The 24,131-nt window shown below is 39.3% G+C and overlaps 1 protein-coding gene and 1 pseudogene across 5 annotated transcripts in view; one reads left to right on the top strand and one right to left on the bottom strand.

The window, feature by feature from the left end:
• Positions 1–24,131, top strand: part of CDK19 (cyclin dependent kinase 19) — a gene marked incomplete at both ends in the record, with an annotated part of 160,236 nt that overhangs the window by 15,169 nt on the left and 120,936 nt on the right. The window lies entirely within an intron of this gene.
• Positions 14,348–14,799, bottom strand: LOC308266366 (small ribosomal subunit protein eS10-like; annotated as a pseudogene). The gene has a single exon. The product of its transcript is annotated as a small ribosomal subunit protein eS10-like (transcript).

The following is a 24,131-nucleotide window of genomic DNA, read 5'->3' as shown; positions in this document are numbered from 1 at the left end:
TGTAGTTTCAAGGTAGAATGCCCTTGGGTTCAATACCCAGTACTAAAAAAAAAAAGCGTGTGCACGTGTGTATACACACATATACATGTCTACATATATATACATACATATATATACATATATTTATATACCTCTGTATATATAGTTATAATTTTTAACATTGCAGGGGACTGAAATGTAGTGCAGTGGTAGATTTATTACCTAACACATGTGAAGCTCTAGGTTCAGTTCCCTGCATCCCCACCACCAAAAACCACACACACACACACACACACACACACACACACACACACACTTGGGGCAGGGGTAAAAGATAAAGGAAATTAATTTTGTGAAAAGCAACTTTTTTCCTAAATTGCTTGGCACTTTACTGGGTGAGCTTATTATTAATAATATTTTAGTACTGGAGTTGAATATCCAGGAGTAGTCTACCTCTGGGCTACACCATTAACTTTTTTTTTTTTTTTTTTTGCGGGTTTGGGGATGGAACCCAGGGGCATTTGACCTCTGAGCTACACCCACTGCCCTATTTTTATTCTTTATTTTGAAAGAGTCTCACTAAGTTGCAGAGGGCCTCACTAAGTAGCTGAGGCTGTTTGTGAACTGTGATTCTCTGGTCTCAGCCTCTCGAATGCTGGGATTACAAGCGTGCGCCACCACGCCCGGTAACTTTTTTTTTTGGTACTTGAGATGGCATTCTACCTCTAAGCTACACCCCCAGCCCTACTTTTTGGTGTTTTATTTTGAAACTGGGTCTCACTGAGTTACAAAGGGCCTCACTAAGTAGCTGAGGCTGTCTGCAAACCAACGATCTTGCTCAGCCTCCCAAATGCTGGGATTACAAGATTGCACCACCACATAGGATGGCTCCATTGACTCTTTTTACTTTGAAACAGGGACTCACTAAATTGCTAAGGGTCTTGCTATATTGCTGAGGCTGTCCTTGAACTTGGAATTCTTTCCCAGCCTCCTCCAAGTACTGAGATAGGCTTGCGCCACCAAGCCCCTCTGGATGAGTTTATTTTGCAGTCACAATGAGAACTTTCTTCTAGAAGGGTACAACTAGCCCTCTTTGAAGGTAAAAGGTTCATTTTAGCTTTCCAGCACCCATGGACTTCCCTATATGTTCAAATACTTGCAGCAGTTTGCTAAAAAATTTTTTTTTTTTTTTGCAGTACTGGAATGGAACATAGGGACATTCTACCTTCGAGCTACATCCTCAGCCCTATTTTTTATTCTCTATTTTGAAACCGGGTCTCACTGAGTTGCAAAGGGCCTCACTAAGTAGCTCAGGCTGCCTGCCAACTGTGATTGTCCTGTCTCAGCCTCCAGAATGCTGGGATTATAGGCTTGCGCCACTATGCCCAGCAGATTGGATTTTGACAAAAAATTAACCAAGCTACTAGGCAATTAAGTCGGTTTGCTAATCACATTCAGCATATTAATTTATATCATCTGCAACAATACCTTATTGAAATGTTTCTTTGATTAGCCAGGTGTGGTGGCGAATGCTTATAATTCCAGCATTGGGGAAATTGAGACCCTGAGACCAGGCGGACAGCCTCAGCTACTTAGTGAGACCCTTTGCAATGTAGTGAGACCCTGTTTCAAAATAAAGAATAAAAAATAGGGCAGGGGATGTAGCTTGGAGGTCGAATGCCCCTGGGTTCCATCCCAGACCTGAAAAAAAAAATTTTTTTTGTTTTTTGTGGTGCTCAATGCACCAGGGAAGTGCTCTACCAGTGAGGTACACCACCAGCCCCAGCTTTTTATTTAAAAAAATTTTTTTTTAATGTGAAAGGAGTACATTTTAGTGAGTAAACAGTATAACAAACCAGTAATAATCATTGATATTATCATGATCAAATATGTATTTTAAATAGTTGTATGTGCTGTACTTTTTTTTATACATCTGAAAGCACAGTAGGTTTGGTTACATCGGTATCACCAGAATCAATGTTATGCTTGCTATAATGTCACTATGCAACAGGAATTTTTCAGCTCCATTATTATCTTATGGGACCACAGATACATGTGGTCTATATTGATTGACATGTTATTCAGCATGTGACTATAATTTGATCTTGTGTAACGTACAACAATACCAGTTAATACTAGAATTGTATTAACTTTTAATTTTTCAGCAGTCTGTTGGTATTTGTAGTATATATATATATATATATATATATATATATATATATTTTTTTTTTTTTTTTTTTTTTTTTTTTTTTTTTTTTTTTGCGGGTCTGGGGATGGAACCCAGGGGCATTCGACCTCCGAGCTACACCTCCTGCCCTATTTTTTATTCTTTATTTTGAAACCGGACCTCACTGAGTTGCAGAGGGTATCACTAAGTAGCTGAGGCTGTCTACGAACTGTGCTCCTCCAGTCTCAGCCTCCTGAATGCTGGGATTACAAGCGTGTGCCACCATGCCTGGCTTTGTAGTATATATGTATTGGAGTGGAAATACTTTTATTTTAATGCTGTTAAATTATCAAATAATATTTGTGCATGGTAAGAAAACTTTAACAGTTCAATAATATGTAAAGTGCAGAGTAAAAAGCTTTTTTCTTACTGTCAATGCCAAGGGTCTTTTCACTTTTCAGAGTAACCAGAGCTAACTCTTTGTGATTTGTGTTTTAAGTTTTGCAGATGCTTAACTAGTCTTAACTTTATTTATTTATTTATTTATTTATTTATTTAATTTATTTATGGGTCTGGTGATAGAACTCAGGGGCATTCTACCTCCGAGCTGCACCCACAGCCCTATATTTTATTCTTTATTTTGAAACAGGGTCTCACTAGGTTGCAGAGGGCCTTACTAAGTAACTGAGGAGTCTCAGCCTCCTGAATGCTGGGATTACAGGCGTGCGCCGCCACACCCGGCTTAACTTTATTTTTTTGTATGTGATTCTGGGAGTCCAGCATAGGGCCTCATGCATGGTAGGCAGGTGAAGCTCTGCCACTCAGCTACCCCCTTCTAGCTCTTAGGATAACTTAATTGATGTTCATATAATTCTGTCTCCTCTTTCACCACCTCCCTCCATCCCCCTACTAGAGATCGAAGCCAAGGCTATACCTATCTACCCAGCCCTAATTCTTTTTCTTGATTTATTTACTTTAGAGAGTTTTTATTGACTTCCCATTAGAAAAACGGAGCAGTTTTGTGAAATCTCACTACCCATATATTTTTTTCTCCATTTTAACCTTCAAATTATTCATTTTACATTGAATTTTTCCCCCTGGAAAATACTTTTCTAAGTTATAAATTAAAATTTGTCTTTATTAATCAACTTAGATATTATCTCTGGTTTTTCCAATAATAATGTTAAAGAAAGTAATATATTTTCCTATTCTTTTTCTCCATCTCCTAATTTTTAAAGTAAAAATTTGGGGCTAGGAGTGTAGCTTAGTGGTAGACTGTATGCTTAGCTTGCTCATGGCCCTGGGTTCAATCTTTAGCACCAGAAAGAAAAAAAAAATTAGAGTATTTTGGTTTATTCTGTTTTTTGCCCATAGATTGAGTCTAAAAGATGAACATTATGCTGGGTAAAGTTGCACATTCCTATAATTTTAGTACTTGGGAGGTTGAGACATGAGGATTGCAGGTTGGAGGCCAGTCCAGCAATTTAGTGAGACCCTATTTCAAAATAAAAAATAAAAGTTAGGCTGGGGGGTATAGCTCAGAGTTAGGATGCCTGGGTTTAATTTCTGGTACTCCTGCCCCCCAAAGTTGAACATTGGAAACCATTCAATGGCATTAAATATTATTATTATTATTATTATTATTATTATTATTATTTTAATTTTTATTAGTGTGTGTGTCTGTGTGTGTGGTATTGGGGATGGAACCCAGAGGCATTCTACCTTTGAGCTGCACCCCCAGCCCTACTTTTTTATTCTTTATTTTGAAACAGGGTCTCACTGAGTTGCAAAGGGCCTCACTAAGTAGCTGTCCACAAACCGCAATTCTCTGGTTTCAGCCTCCACATTCTGGGGTTACAAGCGTGTGCCACCATGCCCGTCTTCTAGCATTAAAATATTATGATTATGAAGTTTATTTACTGGTGAATTGATATTTTGAAACTCATTGAGAAGGAAATATCATCTTTAAGTGCTGCTTGAAACTGTGTTTTTGGTTTTAAGGCCTAATAATGAATGCTCTTTAAGTCTTCTGGGTCATACTCAGTTAACAGTTCTTTCTTTCTTTCTTTTTTTTTTTTTTTGTGGTACTGGGGATTGAACCCAGGGGCTTTCTACCTCCGAGCTATATCCCCAGTCCTATTTTTTATTTTTTATTTTTGTTTTGTTTTTGTGGGTCTGGGGGTAGAATCCTGGGGCATTCGACCTCCAAGTTACATCCCCTGCCTTATTTTTATTTATTTATTTTTTTCATATTTATTTTTAATTGGTGCACTGTATTCATACATCATAGTGGGATACATACTTTTGTAGACATACATGCACACATTGCCCAGTCAGCCCCCACCCGATCCCCACCCCGTTCTCTCCCTATCCCCCCCTCCTATGCTTGGCTTAGTAGTTGACATCTAGTATTATAGCAATTTATCCAAAATTAAAAATGATAATCTCACATAACAGTTTCATTTGTCTGATACCAAGCTTTTGATGACTTAAAGATAACATTTCAATATTTCTTTTTGTTTTCTTTCTTACCAGAGAATCTATTTTTTCTATTTTTTAGGTGAAACTATCATATATTTATATATTTATTTTTCAGAAAAAAAAATCTATCCTAATATGGAATATGGATTCTAGGTACCCACAACGATCCTGAAAAAGAACAAAGCTAGAAGATATATATTTTCTGATTTCAAACCATATAAAGCTACAATAATTGAAACAGTGTAGTACTATTCTAAAGGCAGATATATAAACCATTGGAGTTAAATAAAAGCCTAGACCTAAATTCTTCCCTATATTGTCAAGTTATTTTTGACAAGGTTTCCATTTTCATTTGGTGGTAGAAATAATAATCTTTTAACTAAATATTGTTGAAAAATAATAATTACATGGAAAAGAATAAAATTGGACCCTTACCTAATCCCATATACAAATATTAACTCAAAATAGATAAAAGACCTAAATATAAATCTTAAGACTATAAACTTTTAGGAGAAAATCTGGGTCATAAAACCTCACAACATTGAAATTGGCAGTGATTTCTTGGTTATGATTTCAATGGCACAGGCAACAGAAGAGTATACAAACTCCCTAAAAAATAAAAAACATATTGTATATCCAAAGACAATGTAAACAGAGTTAACAGTTACTAATAGAATGGGATAAAATATTTCCAAATGCTATATCTGAAGGTATATTAATATTCCAACTAGAAATCCTAAAAATTAACAACAATAAAGGCAAACAATACCCTTTAGAGATAGGTAACAGACTAACATAAATAATGAATCTCCATAGATAACCAATCTTAGTTGTCTGTTGGATGGAAAATCTTGTTTCTCTAGTTCTGATGTGTGTTACCTATTTCTTCTTTGTAGTTAATCTCTTTGAGTATTTTCTCTAGTGCTGGTTTTGAAGACATAAATTCCTTCAGTTTCTGTTTGTCATGGAAGCTTCTTATTTCTCCATCTAATTTGATAGAAAGTTTTGCTGGGTAGGAAATTTTTGGCTGCAAGTTGTTTTCTTTCAAAATTGGGAATATGTTACTCCAAGCCCTTCTGGCTCTCATAACTTGGTTTGGGAAGTCTGGAGTGATTCTAATTGGTTTGCCTCTGAATGTCACTTGGCCCTTTGCTTTTGTTGCCTTTAAGATTCTCTGCTTGGCTTCCACATTGGTCATTTTGACAATTATGTGGCGTGGGGATCCTCTTCTCTGATCCTGTCTAAAGGGAGTTCTATAAGTTTCCTGGACCTGCGTATCGACCTCTTGCTCTATGTCTGGAAAATTTTCTGCTATTACTTCCTTGAAGAGATTGTTGATCCCTTTGGTATCACTTTCTTTTCCCTCCTCTATTCCAATTATTCTTAGGTTAGCTCTCTTAAAATGGGCCCATATTTCTTCAATATCAGATTCCTGCTGTCGGATATTTTTTCCTAGATTAGAAACTATGCGTTCATTTTTGGAATGATCATCTTCTAAGAGCGAGATTCTGTTCTCCATGTGGTCTAAGCGGTTGTTTGTGCTTTGAATTGAGGCCTTTACTTCATTAATTGCATCCTTTATCTCTTTTTGGCTCTCTCTGAGTTCTTTTCGAAGCACCTCTATTATTTCTACAGTTATTTTCCTGATTTGATCTTCTAGAAATCTCTGATTTTCTGTTTTATCGGGTTCTGATGTTGTGGGGTTGTGAGCATTCATTGCTCCAGTATTATTCCTCTTTCCCATGATTTCGGAAGTTTGTGCCTTCTCTGGGTTCTTCCCTTGGGTCACTATGACTTCACTTAAGGTGTTCTGGATCTCAAGTCAGTAGTATCTCAGACCCCACTACTCCTTTACTGGGTTGTATCACAGAGTCTCCGACCCAGGGAGTCGATAGAGGCTGCTTTAGACTGTGTGGGGTGCCAGGTTGCACGTTCTCCTATGGTGTGATATCACTGCCACCGCCCCTCTCCCACTGGGTCAAGTCCCAGTGAGTACAGTACTGGGGTTTCTCCTCTGTGGCCCGCAATTTGACTCACTGTTCTTGCGTACGCAGATGTAGCTGTAGTGAATTCGGTGCTGCTGCCGCCGGTGGCAATATGGCGCCGCTGCTACACCCTCGGCTGTTGGGCTGGCGTTTTTTTTTTTTCTTGGTTTTGATTTCCACTCTGAATCCCTGCAGCGTGTGCTGAGCTCAGACACTGGGAGCTTTAGATGTCCTCTGCGCCGAGAAATCCCGCCTGGCTGTTCCGCAGTGGCTCCCCTCAGCTTGCTGTGGCCGTCCCGTGAATTCGCCGGTGCCTCCGGCAGTATGGCGCTGCTGCCACGTCTGCCGCGTCCTCGGGCGTGAGGATCTCCTCTGTGGCTCTGTTCTCAGTCCGCTTTCTCTCTGGAGCCTGGTGATTTTTTTTTTGTTTCTCTGGTGATGTTGTTTTCTGGCTTTGAAAGGCGCTGATTTTGTGGTAATGGATATTTGTTGTTAGCGGGGCTCTTAAGCCCCGCTTTTCTCGGTCGCCATCTTCCCGGAAGTCTCTTATTTTTTATTCTTTATTTTGAAACAGGGTTTCACTGAGTTGCTAAGGGCCTCACTAAGTTGCTGAGGCTGTCCACTAACCGCAATCCTCCTGTTATCCTCTCAAAGGCTGGAATTACAAGTGTGCGCCACCACACTAGGCTGAGGATGTCTTTTGAAGTAGCTTTTTCATATAAGATGTTTAGGTTTTCTGAGTTCTTACATGTCTAGTAATGTGTTTTGTCCTTATACTTCACTGATTCACTGATAGCTTTACTTCAAGAATTTAGAATTAATAATAAGCTGGATATGATGACATATATCTATAATCCCAGTATTTGGAAGGCTAACAGAAGAGGGTTACAGGTTCCAGGTCAACCTGAGCAATTTAGTGAGGCCCTTAGCAACTTAGATTGGGTTTCAAAATAAAAAATAAAATAGGGATGGGGATGTAGCTCGAAGGAAGAATGCCTTTAGATTTGATCCAAAGTCACACACACACACACACACACACACACACACCCCAAACAAAAAGACAGTCTGTTGGAGGGATTGCAAATTAGTACAGCTGCTATTGAGATCAAGTGGAGATTCCTCAAAATACTGGGAATGGAACTACTATAAGACCCAAATATACCACTCTTGGGGATCTTTCCAGAGGAATTGAAGTCAGAATATTATAATGATAAATACACATCCATTTTTTTGTGTGTGCTGCTGGGGATTGAGCCCAGGGGCATTCTACCTCTGAGCTACAAACCCCGCCTATTTTTTTTATTCTTTATTTTGAAACAGGGTCTCACTAAGTTGTAGAGGGAGGGCCTTACTAAGTAGCTGAAGCTGACCGCAAACCCAGATCTTCCTGTCTCAGCCTCCTGAGTATGAGATTACAAACGTGTGCAGCTATTCCCGGCTCACATCCATGTTTGTAGCAGTAAAATTTACAGTAGTCAGATGGGCGTGGTGGTGCACGCTTATAATCCCCATGCTTGGGAGGCTGAGACAGGAGGATCGCACAGGTTCGAAGCCAGCTTCAGCTATTAATGAGGCTCTCTGCAACTTAGTGAGACCCTGTTTCCAAATAAATATAATAGGTCTGGGAGTATAACCTGAAGGTAGAAAGCCTCTGGGTTCCAACCCCAGTAGCACACACACACACAAAAAAAAAATTTACAGTAGTCAAACTATAGAACCAACCTAAGTGTTTATCAACAGATGAATGAATTACAAAATTATACACACAGTGGAATTATACTCAACCATAAAGAACAAAATTGAGTCATTTGTAGATTTAATACGATAAGTGATATTAGCTAGTCTCAGAGTGAAGGACCATGTTTTCACTCAGGAAGCTAGAGCGAAGTTGGGAAACAAAAGGGACTTCAGATAAATGAGGGGAGACACTACTAGCATGGTAGAAAGGGGTTTGGGGAGGGAGGTGAGAGGGGAAACTTGATGAAGGATAACAGTTCAAATAATGTTATGTTCATATATGAAGTTATCATGTCCAATTTCTATATTATGTATAGAGGGAGCTGGGTGGGATCTGTTTCCATCACTTTGAACCTCATTATGATGTATAGTTACAGTGCATCAATAATAATAATGATGATGATAGAGCCGGGTGTGGTGGTGCATCTTGTAATCCCAGCATTTGGGAGGCTGAGACAGGAGGATCACGGTTGCGGACAGCCTCAGCTACTTAGTGAGGTACTTTGTAACTTAGTGAGACCCTTTTTCAAAATAAAGAATAAAAAATAGGGCAGGGGGTGTAGCTCGGAGGTCAAATGCCCCTGGGTTCCATCCCCAGACCCACCAAAAAAAAAAAAAAAAAAAAAAAGAAAAGAAAAAGAATGATGATGATAGAAGGCTGAAAGGCAAAGAGGTTGTGGTAGCCAAGTGGTAAGCAATTTCTTTCTACCCAACAGAAGGCAAGGGAAAAGTAGATCGTGAAGGACTTTTGGGAAGCTAGTAATATCATCCACAGTATGGAACAAAGGGTTCAGGTAAAGGTGGGAAAGGAGAAAACTTTAAGTTAATTTTAAGTAGTCAAAATCCACATGGCAGCCGGGCATGGTGGCGCACACTTGTAATCCCAGTACTTGGGAGGCTGAGACAGGAGGATCTCAGGTTTGTGGCCACAGCCTACTTAGTGAGGCCATCCTTAATTTAGTGAGACCCTGTTTCAAAATAAAGAATAAAAAATGGGGCCAGATGTGTAGCTCAGAGGTAGAATGCTCCTGGGTCAATCCCCAGTACCACACACACAAAAATTTATGTGGCAAGTGCAATTTATGAATCATCACTGTCTCCCACACTGTGTAAAGACTTTCCATAATTAACCAAACACAGTGTGTTGACCTTCAGGTGTCTATAAACATAAAAGTTTAAATGTAGGTGGATAAAGGTGAACTTTTAAGCAAAGCCATATGGTAGTATGGGAGTCTTTATCTTTTTACACAAGTGCTTGGTAAACACAGCAGAGACATTGAGTATTTAAAATAGAGAGCAGAACATGGTCATATTAATTTTTTATACGTAATCTTTGTTCTGGGCAAACTAAGGTTGTTTTCGGTTTACTGAGGTTGCAAATTCAGTACTCTTTTCACAGAGGCATTTTTCCATTCTAACATTTTAATAAAGTCCTATTAGGTATATGTAAATGATTCAAATCAAGTTTATTCCTTCTTAAAGAACTACTTACGAGTCAGGTGTGATGGCGCACACTTTTAATCCCAGCATTTGGGAGGGTGAGACAGGAGGATTTGTGGACAGTCTTGGCTACTTCGTGAGGCCCTTTGCTGAGACAGGAGGATCCAGGTTTGCTGCCAGCCCCAGCTATTTAGGCCTTCCACAAGGTACTGAGACCCTGTTTCAAAATAAAGAATAAAAAATATGGCAGGGGGTGTAGCTTAGAGGTAGAATGCCCCTGGGATCAACCCCTCCCCCCCCAAAAGAATAAAAAAGTAGGGCTGGGGGTGTAGTTTGGAAGTAGAATACTCCTGGGTTCCATTTCCATGCCTAGTACTGCAAACAAACAAACAAAAAATACCCAACAACAACTATCTTATCTATCTATATACATGCAATACAAATAAAAAGTAACTGTGGCGTCAAACTTAGAATTAGAAACCCATATATTACTAAATACTTTCTAGTTACATTATTTTATAGTTAAGTAATCTCTATAAAATTATTTCAGTAAAGAACTGCCTCACATGATTGATGGGAGGAGTAATTATATAATAATGTATAAAATACTCAGCAAAGTATTGGTTTATATATTTTCCTTACATATGGAAGGATTTCCATGATTAATTTCCCTAAAGACAAAGTTAGCAAAACTAGGTAGTTTGTTTTTGTTTGGCACTGAGGATTGAACTCAGGGTCATTCGACTTCTGAGCTATACCCCCAGCCCTATTTTATTTTGAAACAGGGTGTCGCTAGGTTGGTGAGAGCCTCATTACTTGTTGAGGCTGTTCTCCAACCTGTGATCCTACTGTCTCAGCCTCTCAGCGCAGGCTTCTAATTCCAGTATGAGGGAGGCTGAGATAGGAGGATCAGAGTTCAAAGCCAGCCTGAGGCCAGGCGTGGTGGCGCATGCTTGTAATCCCTGCGCTTGGGAGGCGGAGACAGGAGGATCGAGCAGGTTTGAAGCCAGCCGTGCTGGTTTAAGAGACCCTGTTTCCAAACTTTAATAAAGTATAAAATAGGTCTGGGAGTGTAGCCCGGAGGTAGAAAGGCTTCCAGGAACCCCAGTACCACCACCACCAAAAAAAAAAAAAAAAAAAGCCTGAGCAATTTAGCAAGGCTCTCATCAACCTAGTGAGACCCTGTTTTCAAATAAATGAAATCAGGCTGGGAGGCGTAGCTTGGATGTAGATTGCCTCTAGGTTCAATCCCTACTACAAAACAAAACAAAAAAAAACTTCATTGTATTAGAAAATATTGGTTTGATGATGGACTATTTTACTTTAAGTCTTCAAAATAAAGTAAAAAAATAAAAAGAGAAAAACTATTTTTCCTCAATGAAAAATTTTTTTATGAAAAGAAAACGTATTTGAGACAAAATTGAAAATAAAAGCAAAAAATAGTAAAGTCAGTTTGGGGTTGAGCCTCAGGACCAAAAAAAAAAAAAAAAAAAAAAAGATAGCTATAGATGAACACTTTGAATGGTGTGGTCCTTATTTTTATTTTTCTGAATTTCTTTCTGCATATTTTTTATTTTCTTAAGAAGTTTCAGTTATTTGTAATCTCTATTTCCTGTTCCATAATATATAATGGGTATTTTCCCATTTTATTAAACCTTTTCTAACAGTGGTATTCTATTCTGTTTCTTCACTCTCCCTGAATATCTATGCTATTTACATGTACTGCTCTTTAATCAATAATATCATTAATTATATTCAGTTATTCTTTTTTTTCTTTTTTCTTTTTTGAGGTACTGGGGATGGAACCCAGGGGCATTCTGCCTCTGAGCTACACCCTCAGCCCTATTTTTTATTCTTTATTTTGAAACAAGGTCTCACTGAGCTGCGTAGAGCTTCATTAAGTAACTGAGGCTGTCCACGAACTATGATCCTCCTGTCTCCCAAATGCTGGGATTTTAAGCGTACACCACTACACCCAGCTTTTTTTTCAGTTATTCTTGAGGGTATGGGAAAAGTATGCTTTCTGATCATATTTCTTCAGAAAAATCACTGTTCTGTGTGTGTGTGTGTGTGTGTGTGTGTGTGTGTGTGTGTGTGTGTACTGAAGATTGAACCCAGGGGCATTCTACCTCTGAGCTATACTCTGAGATTTATTTATTTATTTATTTATTTATTTATTTATTTATTTATTTATTTATTTATTTATTTATTTATTTATGGTACCAGGGATGGAACCCAGGGGCACCCTACCTTCAAGCTACACCCTCAGCCCTGTTTTTCATTCATTTTTTGAAACAGGGTCTCACTGAGTTGCAGAGGGCCTCACTAAGTAGTAGCTGAGGCTGGCTGCAAACCCGGATCCTCCGGTCTCAGCCTCCTAAATGCTGGGATTACAAGCCTGTGCCACCACACCTGACTTCTATTTTATTTTTATTTTGAAATAGGTATTGCTAGGTTGATGAGAGTCTTTACCTGCTGAGGCTGTCCTTGAGCTTGCAATCTGCCTATCTTAGCCTTCTAACTATTGGGATTACAGGAGTGTGCCACCATGCCCGGCTGACTCTTCTATATTTTAAATGACTATATTTTGTATACATATACTATGATTTTCAGCTACTTTGTTGATTGATGCTTAAGTTTTTTTGTAACTTACAAACATTATTGTGAACAGAAGATAATTTAGTTAAAACCTTGTTTTCCTGAGAGAGGCAACATTCTAAAGTGAAAATATCTATAAACTGATAGGAAAGAGTACATAAATAAAATGTACTTAATGTGCTGGTATTGGAAAATTGCTCCAGTATTAATTTCCAAAATGTAAAAATCAGTCAGAGTCTGGATGCTGCGTAGACACTCAGGCAGGGAGAGGCGGCAGCCATTACACTGCAGAGCTCCCCCCTCTCTGCCCTTTGTTCTGATGATTATCCTGTAGTAAGAATATAAAGGAAATTAAGGCCATTAGCCTTAGAAGTCCTAGAGACAATTGAAGCCTTTGGCCTTAGAAATATGTAGAGGCAGTCAGCACCTCTGTTTACCTCCTCTTCTTTGTGAGCAGACCTGGGTATAGGAAAGGTAAACCCTGCATGCTGCTTCAAAGCACCCATAGTTGATGGACAACCAGTACAGCCCAGTACAACAGAGGTAAAAGCAAAGTATATTATTGACAGCTGTACTTAGAAAGTACACTGTCCGGAGACAAAGAGGCATCACCTGATGAAGGCCAGGGATGGAGAGGGGGCAGAGTTCCATTTTCAGGCATCCAGCATGCCTGCTAGGCATGCTGCTTTTCTTTTCTTCCCTTTCTATTTCTTGCTCATTTTGTAATAAAGACTTGTTGAAGCTGCACCAAGCTGTATATTAGTTTTTTTTTCTTGGTGGTACTGGGGATAGAACCCTTCTACCTCCGGGCTACACTCCCAGACCTATTTTATATTTTTATTTGGAAACAGGGTCTCTTAAGCCAGTGAGAGACTTCGAACCTGCGTGATCCTCCTGTCTCCGCCTTCCAAGCATGGGGATTACAAGCATGTACCATCACGTCCGGTTGTATACTAGTTTTAATTTCCCTATCCAACAAATTCTGGTTGAATAGAGGAAAAAAGCCCAAAGCGCCATTATAACTGGAACACTTAAAAAAATTTTTTTTTTGTGGTACTGGAGGTGGAACCCAGGGGCTTTTCTACCTTCGGGCTGTACTCCCAGACCTATTTTATACTTTATTTGGAATCAAGGTCTCTCTAAGTTGCTGAGAGCCTCACTAAGTAGCTGAGGCTGGCTTCGAACCTGCGTGATCCTCCTGTCTCAGCCTCCCAGGCGTGGGGATTACAAGCGTGCGCCACCACCCATGATCTTAATTTCAAAGTTAAAAAAAAATTTAAGTAGCCGGGCGTGGTGGCGCACGCTTGTAATCCCCACGCTTGGGAGGCTGAGACAGGAGGATCACGCAGCAGGTTCGAAGCCAGCCTCAGCTACTTAGTGAGGCTCTCAGCAACTTTAGACCTTGATTCCAAATAAAGTATAAAATAGGTCTGGGAGTATAGCTCAGAGGTAGAATGCCCCTGGATTCTATCCCCATACCCACAATAAAATAAGATAGGGCTGGGGGTGTTGCTTGGAGGCAAAATGCCCCTGGGTTCTATCCCAGTACTGGAAAAAAAAAAAAAAAAGGTAATGAGCACATGCTGTAATCCCAGTATTTTACAGGCTAAAACAGGGGCATCCCAGGTTCAAAGACAGCCTCCATAATGTAGTAGAACTCTCAGCAACCTAGTGAGACCCTGTTTCAAAATACACATTAAGTAGCGCTAGAGGTGTAGCTTGGAGGTAGAACTCCCCAGTATCAAAAGAAAAACAGCAACAATAACAAAACAATTAAAGGTAATGAGAACTATTTGCCTTTTGAACATCCATGATGATTTTTTTTTTGGTACTGGAATTGAGCCTAGAGGCATTCTTGAGCTATAACCCCATTCCCTTTTATTTATGTTTTATTTTTCCCTGCTACAAGTTTATTCAGCACAAAGCAATCCTTCACTGAGGTGGCTGCCTTCTGATGTTCTCAACCAAGTCTGCCTCTAAACTGGAATTCATTTGCTGACCTAGCCCCAGCCTCAGCTTTCTTGTCAGCTCCAGGGGCGTGGCACTCTGTGTGTGTCTCTGTCTGCTTCCCCTCTTGTGAGTCTTGCAGGTTGCTTACCCTTCAGACTTTTGGGCCAAGGCCTGACAGTCTTGGGCCAGCTGTGGAACAGGGTGGCAGGCAGGTAGAGAGAATCACAAAGATACTGGATGCCCTTATTGGTGAGGTACCAGTAGAAATGTCTCCAGGCAAATTGTTCTTTCACATTGTCACAAGACTTGAGAGGCTGCATGACCTTCAGGATGTGAAGGTTGGGCACGTTCTTGTCTGCCAGCTCCAGGTGTTTGGGCATGTGAACATCTTTCTTGGCTACTTTTATTCCCTCCTTGAAAAGAAAGGAGTTCATAAATGACGATTCTGTTCTTCTTGGGCATCAATGACTCAGAGGTTTCAGTGTCCAAGGCTGGGTCTGGAAAGGAAGGGGCATGTGCAGCGCAGCGTCTCTTATTTATGTTTTTCAAACAGGAACTCACTAAGTTGCTGAGAGTCTTACTAAGTTGTTGAGACTGGCTTTGAACATGTACTGGGATTTACAAGCATAAGTACCATACCCACCGTGATGGTCTTTAATGAATAGAAATAGATAAAAGTAAATTACCAATTTTCAGAGTGTACTTTTCTATAAACTTTACTAGGATACTGGGTGATTGATCAGCTAATATGTTTTCCAGTAGTCAAATATTTATTTATGTCCCAAGTAAGGCCTTTTTATTTTTCTCTTTTTGGAGCATTCAGTGTTATTAGTGTGTTCAGAGTTGTATAATGATCGCTATTATCTAGTTTTAGAACATTATCTAGTTTTACTTCAAGAAGAAATCTTGAACCCATTAGCTGTTGTTCCCCACTTCTGTTCCCTTAGCTCCTGTCATCTATTAGTCTAGTTTCTGTTTGGATTTGCCTGTTTTTGACATTTCATATAAAGGAAATCACATTGTATGTGGTATTGCATATCCAGCTTTTACTTAGCATTATTATTATTATTATTATTATTATTATTTTTTTTTTTTTTTTTTGTGGTACTGGGGGTGGAACCCAGGGGCATTCTCCGAGCTATGTGCCCAGCCCTATTTTTTATTTATTTTTTCTTTTTTTTTTGGTGGTACTGGCGTTCCTGGAAGCCCTTCTACCTCTACCTCCGAACTACACTCCCAGACCTTTTTTTATATATATACTTTACTTTTTTATTTGGAAACTGGGTCTCTTAAACCAGCGTGGCTGGCTTCGAACCTGCGTGATCCTCCTGTCTCGTCTCCCAAGCGCGGGGATTACAAGTGTGCGCCACTATGTCTGGCGCTTTATTCTTTATTTTGAAACAGGGTCTCACTGAGTTGCAGAGAGCCTCACTAAGTATCTCAGGCCTGGAATTTGTGATCCTCCTGTTTCAGCCTCCCAGATGCTGGGATTATAAGTGTGTGCCGCCATGCCTGGGTAGCATAATGTTTTTTAAAGTTCTTATGCATTGTAGCGTATATGAGTACATTGTTCTAAATGATGTTTGGATATCACATTTTGCTTATCCATTCACCAACTGATCTACACATTTTAGTTATTTTCACTTTTTTGCTATTTAGAAGTTGTCATCTGGCTATTTGTTTTCATTTCTTTTGGGTATATATCTAAAAGTGGTCATATGTCAGCCCTTATGAGGTCTAACCTTTTTTTGTTGTTGTTGCAGTTATTTAACTTAATTTTATTTTGTGGTACTGGGGATTTGAACCCAGAGATAATCTACCTCTGAGCTACATACCCAGCCCTATTTTTTATTTTTATTTTGGTTTTTATTTTTGGCGGTCCTGGGAATGGGACCCAGGGGGCATTCTACTTCCAAGTTATACCTCCAGTCCTATTTTTATTACTTATTTTGAAACAAGGTCTCACTAATTTGCTGAGGGCCTCTCTAAGCAGCTGAGGCTGGTTGCAAACCTGTGATCCTCCTGTCTCATCCTCCCAAATGCTGGGATTACAAGTGTGTACCACCATGCCAGGCTCGGTTTCTAACCTTTAAAAAATATTCAGTAGCTGGAGGTACTGGCTTATGCCTGTTATCCCACCTGCTTGGGAGGCTGAGGCAGGAGAATTGCAAGTCAGAGGCTACCCTGGGTAACTTAGCAAGATCTTGTCTCAATAAAAAAGGCTAGGGTATAGTTCATTGGTAGAGCTCTTGCCTTGTATGGACAAGACTCTTGGTTCATTCCCCAGTACCAAAAAACCAAACAAACTTTAGCCAAGTAGAATATATATAGTGAAAAGATAACTAAATGAGTTACCCTTTGTGGAAGAATTAGAGCTATTGGGATTAAAAAGCATAGTTCTATTTATTTATTTATTTATTTTGGTGGTACTGGGGTTCCTGGAAGCCCTTCTACCTCCGGGTTACACTCCCAGACCTATTTTTTATACTTTTTTATTTGGAAACAGGGTCTCTTAAGCCAGCGCTGCTGGCTTCGAACCTGCGCGATGCTCCTGTCTCCACCTCCCAAGCGCAGGGATTACAAGCATGTGCCACCACGGTCGGCATTCTATTTCTTGATAAAGAAAATCATGTAGGGCTTTAAATCCTATTGTACAGGTATGTACAGAATGCTGTGGGAGTATGCTAGACAGAGAAGTGATTTTTAATTTAATAAAAGAAATGATAAATACATACTGTAGAGGTGAAAGAATAATAAACTCAGAGGTTTTAAAGAAATTTCAATTCTTTTTTTTTTTAAGTACTAGGAATGGAACCCAGGGGCATACTACACCCCCCAGCCCTAATTTTTATTTATTTTGAAACAAATTCTCACTAAATTGCAGAGGGTCTCACTACACTGAGGATGGCCATGAACTTGTGATTCTCCTGTCAAAGCCTACCAAATACTGGGATGACAAGCGTTCGCCACCATGCCTGGGTTGAGATTTTGATTTTTTATTGGGTCAGATAAAATTCTAAGTGTGTATATAAAATTTTTTAAAGCTGGGTGTGGTGGTGCATGCTTTTAATCCCTGCGCTTGGGAGGCTGAGACAGGAGGATCACACAGCTTTGAAGCCAGCCTCAGCTGCTTAGGCTCTCAGCAACCTAGTGAGACCCTGTTTCCAAATAAAATATAAAATAAGTCTGGGAGTATAGCCCGGAGGTAGAAAGCCTCTGGGTTCCACCCCCAGTACCACCAAAAATAAATAAATAAAATTAAAATTTTTATACTGTGGGAGGAACTAGAAAAGAGATTCTGAAAACAGAAGTGGGCGTGGTGGCGCACCCTTGTAATCCCAGCATTTGGTACGCTGAGACAGGAGATCTGGGTTCTTGACAGACTCAGCTACTTAGTGAGGCCCTTTACAACTCAGTGAGACCCTGTTTCAAAATAAAGAATAATGCTGGGTGTGGTGGTGCATGCTTGTAATCCCAGCATTCAGGAGGCTGAGAATGGATGATTACGGCCCTCTGTAACTCAGTGAGAACCTGTTTCAAAATAAAAAATATAAATAGGGCAGGGGGTATAGCTCAGAGTTTGAATGCCCCTGGGTTCTATCCCCAGACCCTCAAAAGAAAGTTCTGAAAACAGATATGTAAAATGGGCATAGTGTTTTCTTATGAATTATGAGGAAGGAGATAATTCTTTTGTACTCTAACCTATGTTAATCCTATTATTACTTTTTTGACATTGAATTTTGATGTTCATTGGCTTTTTAATATTTGTTTTTTGAACTCCATAAAGTCCTTAAGACAATTTAATTCTTTATTTAAAAACAAACTGTAGTCAGGCATGGTGGCACATGCTTGTAATTCTAGTACTTGGAAGGCCAAGATAGGAGGATCAAGTTTGTAGCCAGCCCCAGCAACTTGTGAGGCCCTCCACAACTTAGTGAGACTTTGTTTCCAAAAAAAGAATAAAATAGGGCTGGGGATGTTGCTTGGAGGTAGAATGCCCCTGGGTTCAATCCCAGTGCTGCAGAAAAACAAAAAACAAAACAACAACAAACAAACACACTGTATATTAGATTGTTCTTTTATAGTATGTAAACAGTTGGCTAATATTTAATATGATTTTAAAAATATCAGTTATATAACTGGCAAAATAAATTAGATGATAAAGAAATAATATATGGTACAGGTTTGAAGTCAGCCTTAGCTACTTAGGGAGGCTCCCAGCAACTTAGTGAAATTCTGTTTCCAAATAAAAATATAAATAGGTTTGGGAGTGTAGCCCAGAGGTAGAAGGCCCCTGAGTTTCATCCCTAGTACCACACACAAAGAAAGGAAATATTTGAAGACAAGTAATAATGCTCAAAATCCTACCATTAGGGGCTAATTACTTTTTAGTACTTTTCCTTCCTGACATCTTTTCATTTATTTTTGGTATACAAAAAACACATACTCACCTGTTAAAAATTTTACAAAAATAGGACTATCATTTATGTTCTCACCTGTTCTTTTTTTTTTTAACTAAATACTGTGGCCTTTTGTTAATAAATATAGATCTATACAATCATTGTAAACTGTTTCATAATATTTCATTACATTAATACCTATTGATGAACATTTAGGTTGATGTTTGTTTTTATTTTTTGAACTGGGATTGAGCTCAGGGTGTTCTACCTCTGAGCTGCACTTCTAGCTTTATTTTATTTTATTTTATTTTATTTTATTTTATTTGAAAACAAGGTCTTGCTAAGTTGCTGAGGCTGTCCTTGAACCTGTGATCCTCTCTCTCAGCCTCCCAAGTACTGGGATTATAGGTGTGTGCTACCACACCTGGCTTATGGGTAGTTTTTTTTGGTACTTGTCTGAAAGAAATGTAATTGTTGGTTCATGGAGTATGCCATTTTATTTTATTTTATTTTATTTTATTTTATTTTATTTTATTTTTTTTTTGCGGGTCTGGAGATGGAACCCAGGGGCATTTGACCGCCGAGCTACACCCCCTGCCCTATTTTTTTTTTCTTTATTTTGAAACCGGGTCTCACTGAGTTGCAGAGGGCCTCACTAAGTAGCTGAGGCTGTCCGCGAACCGCGATCCTCCAGGTCTCAGCCTCCCGAATGCTGGGATTACAAGCGTGCGCCACCACGCCCGGCTGAGTATGCCATTTTAAATTTAGAAAATTTATTGCCACACTTTTTTCTCCAAGAAGGCTGAGTCAATTTATACTTCTACTCAGTGTCTGGCAGATAAACACTGCTACTACTAGTGATCTTTTCACACTTGTGTATTTCTGTAGCATACATTCCTGTAAAGGTAGAAGTGCTTCAAAATAGATACCACCAAGTTGCTCTCTTAAAAAGTTGTTTCTTTCACAGTAAAAACTGCATAATCTGGCATCATCTTGGTATTGCACTCAAACTTTTCCTTTTAATGATGTTTCTGTATTTTTCTGAATACAAAGAAATAAAAAGATTTATGTATAAAATAATTCTTTCTACCTCTAAGCCACACTCCCAGCCCTATTTTATTTTTTATTTCAAAACAGGGCCTTGCTAAGTTGCTGAGGCTGACTTCAAACCTGTGGTCTGCCTGTCTCAGCCTCCCAAGTATTAGGATTACAGGTGTGTGCCACCATTGGCTGTATTTTCTTCCTTTCCTTTATTTATTTATTTATTTATTTATTTATTTATTTATTTATTTATGTATTTATTTATTTTTGTGGCACTAGGGATGGAACCCAGGGGCTTTCTACCTCTGAGCTAGTTCTAGTTCTATTTTTTATTCTTTATTTTGAAACAGGGTCTCACTGAGTTGCAGAGGACCTCACTAAGTAGCTGAGGCTGGTCGTAAACTGTGATCCTCCTGTCTGCTCAGCCTCCCAAATGCTGGGATTACAATTCTGCACCACCATGCCTGGCTATTTTCTTTCCTCTTCTTCTTCTTCTTCTTTTTTTTTTTTTTTTTTTTTTTTGTGGGTCTGGGGATGGAACCCAGGGTCATTTGACCTCCAAACTACACCCCTGCCCTATTTTTTATTCTATATTTTGAAACAGGGTCTCACTAAGTTGCAGAGGGCCTCACTAAGCAGCTGAGGCTGTCTGCAAACTGCCATCCTCCAGTCTCAGCCTCCTGAATGATGGGATTACAAGCGTGCGCCACCACACCCAGCTATTTTCTTATTTTTGATTGTAAAAATTTCAAACAGTAGGATAAGTTTAAAACCTTAGTCCCATAATTACCACTGTATCTACTGTCTTTGTAAGTTCTCCAAATGGGCAGTACAGCCTCTGGGGTTGGAGGTGCCTGAAATGAAACACAGTACATAAAAGAAGAAAATATTACTGCATCTATTTATTCACTTAATGAAGGTAAATTTCGGTGTGTGGGACCTGAGTAATTTTTTTCTGAAAAGGGAGCTATAAGCCAAACAAGTTTGGGAACTTTTGGGTCTAGGTCAATGGAACTGAACAAGTTTTTATTTTTCTGTAAAGGTCAGGGATTTTCTGCTATTTCTGCAAAGGGCCAATAGTCTTGCAGTCTTTGAAGCTATTTGGTCTCTGGTATAACTACTGAATTCTATAGTTGAGTGAGAAAACAGGCAAAGATAATAGGTGCATAAATGAGGATGGCAGTGTTCTAATAAACCTACCTAAAAAAACAGTGGCAGCTGAACTTGGTCTAGGGTTCTGTTTGCCATCTCCTGATCCAGATTAAACAGCAAGTTGTGTATTGCTTTCTCTTTCAGTGTGCTTGTATATACATATCTATTTTTCTCAACCACTGGAAAATCACTTGCAATCATCATGGCACTATACCCTTTAGTATCTCTGCATGTATCTCCTAAAAATAATTACATTCTGCTGCTTAACCATACCATTATTACATCAAAGAACATGATAATTTTGTTTTTTAATAGACCAAGATTATATAATATAGTACAAAAAGGATGCAAATTCTTAGATTTGCTCCTTGACAATTAACTATTGAAGTCTTTCTCTATTTTTCCTTGATATATTTTTTTATTTTTTTATGGTACTGGGAATGGAACCCAGAGGCATTCTACCTTTGAGCTATATCCCCAGCCCTTTTTTTTTATTCTTTATTTTGAAACAGGGTCTCATTGAGTTGCAAAGGGCCTCACTAAGTAGCTGAGGCTGTCCTCGACCTGCTATCCTCTTGTCTCAGCCTCCCAAATGCTGGGATTACAAGCATGCACAATCACACCCAGCTCTTGATTTATTTTTTAGATAGAAAACTGCATTGAGTAAAGCTGTTTGCTGATTTCATTTTGCTCAAACCAGCATATGAAAGGATTTTTTTTTTTTTATGTTTTTGGCTTTTTTTTTTTTTTTTTTTTTTTGGTGATACTGGGGGTGGAACCCAGAGGCTTTCTACCTCCGGGCTATACTCCCAGACCTTTTTTGTATTTTATTTGGAAACAGGGTCTCACTAAGTTGCTGAAAGCCTCACTAAGTAGCTGAGGCTGGCTTGGAACCTGTGCGATCCTCCTGTCTCAGCCTCCCAAGCGTGGGGATTACAAATGTGCGCCATCACGCCCGGCTTCTTGGTTTATATTTTTTGTTGTTTGTTTTTGTGGTACTAGGGGGTGGAACCCAGAGGCTTTCTATCTCCGGGCTATACTGCCAGACCTATTTTATACTTTATTTGGAAACAGGGTCTCACTAAGTTAATTCAAAATAAAGAATAAAAAAGTAGGGTAGGGGGCTCGGAGGTTGAATGCCCCGGATTTCATCCCCAGACCTGCAAAATAAATAAATACATAAATAAATAAATAAATAAATAAAAAACCACAATAAAGTTAAATTTGAAAATAGCAGAAATGTCTTTTACTCTTCTCATCCAGAATTCTTTAACTTCTTTAACAAAGTTGACCACTTTGTTGAGGAGGGGGTTACCGGGGTCCAGCCCTAGCAGAGTTGAGGTTCGTGTGTTGGTGAGGGGAAGCCGAGGTCGATGAGAGAAGAATGACCACCTGAATTAGATTCAGACTTCTCCATTTTATTCAGGATTTGTTACAACTTTTATACTTTATTTTTTTGGCTGAAAAGCAAGGGCATAGCCATGCAAACAGGATTTCCAAGGATGGGAAAAGTTTTATTTTTTATATAGAGTTTAGGGCAAGGGTGTCAGACATTTAAATAATCATAGTATGCTTTGTCCCACTTCACAAGGCTGACTCAAACCTAATCTTATACAGTGGCTCAAACTAAGGTCAGTTTGAACTTAATGTTTGGCCCAAACTTTATCCTTGGGAAAAAATCTTTGCTGCCTGAGTCTGTCACAAGCTGCTGCCCATCAGTTTTAGTTATAATGTTTATACATAAAATTCCAAATATACATATTAATCCAAATAATCCTAAAATAATTTTATGAAGAAAGGAATGCTAGACATACTTCATGGGGGATCTACGCCGTTGTGGATCCCCTGATCGAACTTTCTGAAGATCTGCATGATATGCTGTAGCAGGGGGTGAATTGAGCCCAGGGGCATTCTACCTCTGGGATACACCCCAAGCTCTATTTTATTATTTAATGTTTATTTTTATTTTGTAGCTTGGAGGTAGAATGTCTCTAGGTTCAATCCCCAGTACCCAAACAAAAACAAAAACAAAAACAAAAACTCTAATTGGCCTTTACCTAATTTTTGTTTCTTCACCTATTCAACAAATGCAATTGAATGGAAACCTCAGATACTGAATGTAACTGAATGAGATCTCTGCTTTTGGTTATAAATTACACGTAATTCTCTGTTTCAAATCATGTAAATACAGACACAAATCCTAGGCTGGCTGGCTGGCTGGTTAGTTGGTTGTTTTTGGTGATGCTTGGGTTGAACCAAGGGGTGTTCTACCTCTGAGCTGCTCCTCCAACCCTATTTTATTTTTATTTCAAAACAGGATCTCAATGAGTTTTTGAGAGCCTTACTAAATTGCTGAAGATAACTTCAAACCTGCAATCCTCCTGTCTCATCCTCCCAAATTCTTGGATTACAGGCATGTGCCACTACACCCATCTGGGTTTTAAAAATACATGAGCCAGGCATGGTGGCGCACATTTATAATTCCCGCACTTGGGAGGCTGAGACAGGAGGATTGCACAGGTTCGAAGCCAGCCTCAGCTTCTTAGTGAGGTTCTCAGCAACTTAGTGAGACTCTGTTTCCAAATAAAATATAAAATGGGGCTGGGAGTATAGCCCAGAGGTAGAAGGCCCCTGGATTTCATCCCAGCACCACAAGGGGAAAAAAAATTAGGATGGGAGTGTAGCGCACAGGTAGAACACCCCTGCGTTCAATCCCTAGCACCACAAAATAAACAAAACAAAGACACTACAGCAAGTCATTCAGGTTGTCTGTGAACCAAGATTCTCCTGACTCAGCTTCCCAAATGCTGGGATTACAAGTGTGTGCCACCACACCTGGTTCAATTGTTTGGTTTCTTATATATAGATAGACGCTTGGTTTGTGTGATTTTATTACCATATGCTGGATAATGTGACTAAGAAAGTGAGTTTAAAAGTAGTCTGGGTTTAGATCTACTTTGAATACTAGTTGCCTGCCTGCCTGTCTTCTTTCCCTTTTTCCCTCCCTCCCTTCTTCCGTCTCAGGGGCTTTCTACCTCTGAGCTACACCCCCAGCCTGTTTTATTCTTATTTTGAAACAGGGTCTTACTAAGTTGTAGAGGGCCTCACTAAGTAGCTGAAGCTGACCTCAAGCCTGCAATCTGATCCTCCTGTCTCAGCCTCCCGAGTACTGGGGTTGCAGGTGTGCTTGGCAGGTTTCTC

Source organism: Muscardinus avellanarius (genome assembly GCF_963383645.1).
Source record: "Muscardinus avellanarius genome assembly, chromosome: 8".
Lineage (NCBI taxonomy): Eukaryota > Metazoa > Chordata > Mammalia > Rodentia > Gliridae > Muscardinus > Muscardinus avellanarius.
This window is presented reverse-complemented; position numbering and strand designations above follow the sequence as displayed.